The sequence below is a fragment of the Scyliorhinus torazame genome, chromosome 2, assembly GCF_047496885.1.
Source record: "Scyliorhinus torazame isolate Kashiwa2021f chromosome 2, sScyTor2.1, whole genome shotgun sequence".
NCBI lineage: Eukaryota > Metazoa > Chordata > Chondrichthyes > Carcharhiniformes > Scyliorhinidae > Scyliorhinus > Scyliorhinus torazame.
The window spans coordinates 113,837,184-113,840,388 of record NC_092708.1 but is presented as its reverse complement, the minus strand read 5'-3'; the positions used below and the strand labels follow the sequence as shown (position 1 = coordinate 113,840,388).

General features: G+C 44.0%; 1 pseudogene; it reads left to right on the top strand.

Annotated features, from left to right (window-relative positions):
- Window positions 1-1,604: 1,604 nt before the first annotated feature.
- On the top strand, window positions 1,605-2,683 carry LOC140406747 (ras-like protein family member 12 pseudogene; annotated as a pseudogene).
- The last annotated feature ends 522 nt before the right edge of the window (window positions 2,684-3,205 follow it).

Below are 3,205 nucleotides of genomic sequence, written 5' to 3'. Positions count from 1 at the left end.
TATTACCCGTAATCTAACGGGAAGGTTGAAAAAGGGATCCATATCGTGAAGCAACTGCCCTGCAAGGCTGCAGACTCAGCTTCTGACTTTAACCTTGCGCTCCTGGCGTACAGGGCAACCCCTCTGTCCACCGGTATGTCTCCGGCACAACTCCGTATGAATCGTGACCTGCGGACGTCTGTTCCGGCCATTCATTTACCTGACCTGGATCACCTCCCAGTGCTGCAAAAGGTGCACTGACATACAATGCTCATGCTACTGATCTGCCCGGGCTCTCTCCGGAAGATGCTGTTCGCATCAAGTTGCCTGGTGGAGGCTGGTCAGCTCCAGCTGTTGTTGTTCGACAGGCTGCTCCCAGGTCGTTCATGGTTCGCATGGCTGATGAATCCATTGTCAGGCGCAACAGAAGGGCACTACGCAAACTTGCCTGCCCACCACCGGATTTCACGTTATGTCTTTTCCGGACACCTTGCTCCATGAGGTCACCAATCTGGCTGCAATCCCGCCTGTCAAGGCGCCGTCGTCCCCACCTCCACCTCTCAGGCGGTTCGACAAGGATCCGACGCCAGTCCCAGGGATTGGACTTATAAATATTTCCTTTGTACATATTGTTCTGTATCTGCACGCTAGACACCTTACATGTACACATCCATTCACTCGCCATTTGCTGTAAATAGTTATATCTGTAAATATATCGTATATGCTCTAAGCAACCGACAAATTTCTTTTTTAAAAGGGAGGATGTCATAATATGCACCCATGCACATCATGAGGTAAAACACAGGCAGTGACAGACACCCAGGTTAACCAATCAACATACAGGACAGAACCCAACCAATCACCAGACAGAACACCAGAGGGGGGCTTCCAACTATAAAACACACGAGGCATCAGCACTCCGCCTCTTTCCACTGGTGACAACTGTAGTGACAGTCAGGGTGTATATATCAGTCAGCACCTTCTACATGTGGATCAGAGCTAGCCTGGTCTAGTAAGTTAGAGTTAGTACACTTAGTCGTAGAGTGTCAACCCACAGCCAGCTGTGTGCATTGTTACAGAAGTTCAATAAATCATATTGAACCAACGCCTACGTTTGTTGTATGCTTTACAGTTCATCTGCATCCTGTTGCAGTCCGTGTTACCCCAGGGTGAATAACACGACAAGGACCACTGCTTTTCTTGATCTGTACTAATGACCTTGACTTGCGTGTGCAGGGTACAATATCAAAATTTGCTGATGGCACCAAACTTGATAATGACCATAACTTGGTAAGAATTAAGATAGTTATGCAAAAGTATAAAGATGAACTGAAAATAATGATTCTGAATTTGGGGAAGGCTGATTTTAATAGGATTAGTCTGTGCAGCTACTTTTAGGAAGGTCCACATTAGAGCAATGGGAGTCATTTAAAAGGCATTTTACAGCCTTCTGGAATTAATAATGAGATCAACAATTTCAGACCACGAACTCTGTCCTCCATTTTGATTCTGCTTTTTGCCATGAGCTGGTCTTAATCTTGTTTTTCATGTTTTTGCTTTCAGACAGTCATTCACAGTCTGCTTTGTTTATTTACTAATCTTTGCCTTTTGATCCTTGACATCTAAATGCAATTTCTACTCATGCCAAAGGACTGCCACATGACTATCCAATTATTTTGCTGGGGAATAAATTGGACATGGAGCGATACAGACAGGTAAGCAAGTCTGATGGACTGTCACTGGCATCCAAATATAACTGTTCATTTTATGAAGTGTCTGCTAGTTTGGATTTTGAGTCTGTGCAGCATGTGTTCCACGAACTGATTCGGGAGGTGAGGCGCGAGACTGAACGTCATCTTCCTGTCAGGCCTCTCTTCATTTCCGAGGACAAACCAGTGTTGGGCATCGCCCACCCACCTGCCTTTGCCCACGCCATTAAGCACCACCCGCCTATATTTGGAACGCAACGTCTGTCCACTGCCACCTACAAGGAAATTCCCACCATCACGTCAGCTAAACTGGTCACTGTGAAGTCAGCAAGGGCACAAAGCAAGCGGAGAACTCCCACACTAACGTTACTTAAAGGATTTAAAATATTTTAAAATAGTAATCATTGCATTGAATGCCAAAGCTCCACGTAACTTTCTCCTATCAAGTTAGGTTAAAAATTCTCTTCTGGCTAGCGACTATGGAACTAAGACTATCGCAAAACTTGATCATTATCAACCTAACTAACTGAACATTAAGGACTTCATCTGGTATTAGTCTGATCTTTTGTGAGACTATGTGGATTTGGGATTGGACAAATGGACCGCCAGGTGTAGCAGATGGCGACCTGTGACCTTTGTCAATTGCTGGCTGAAGCCTCTTTTGGGAAAGGATATTTATTTGTTGCCGTGTCTGCTACAGGAATGAAGCCAAAAAAGGAAATGTATCTGTTCCAGTAACCTGAGGGCTGTCATGAAGACATATTCCTCAATATGTTTAAGATGATAATGGGAAGTCAAACGTTGATTGCAGCACATTTCGGAGGTTAGAAAGAATGAACATTTTTCAAGAGCTAACATTGGACGGAGTGTTTACGTTTCAATTTTCTGTTTTAAGAAGTGTTCATTAGATTACATAAGGTTTTGCATATTTTATAAGGAAGAGGAATGCACAGAGACTCAATAAACTTGCACACACAATGCTTTCTGCAATCTTTTATCTGTCTGGTTATGAAAAAAAAGGCATACAAAATGATTAGGGGGTTGGATAGGGTGGACAGTGAGAGCCTTCTCCCGCGGATGGAAATGGCTGGCACGAGGGGACATAACTTTAAACTGAGGGGTAATAGATATAGGACAGAGGTCAGAGGTAGGTTCTTTACGCAAAGAGTAGTGAGGCCGTGGAATGCCCTACCTGCTACAGTAGTGAACTCGCCAACATTGAGGGCATTTAAAAGTTTATTGGATAAACATATGGATGATAATGGCATAGTGTAGGTTAGATGGCTTTTGTTTCGGTGCAACATCGTGGGCCGAAGGGCCTGTACTGCGCTGTATTGTTCTATGTTCTATGTTCTATCTTTTGTCATTTTATCTCACCGGCCCTCCTCATATCCCAAACTTTCCTTTTGTTCTTCCTCCCCCTCTCACCCCTTCAATGGCATAAAAGTCATCACATTCTACCTTCCTTTAGTTCTGAAGAGGTTCATATTCATCTTGAAATGTTAACTCAGCCTATC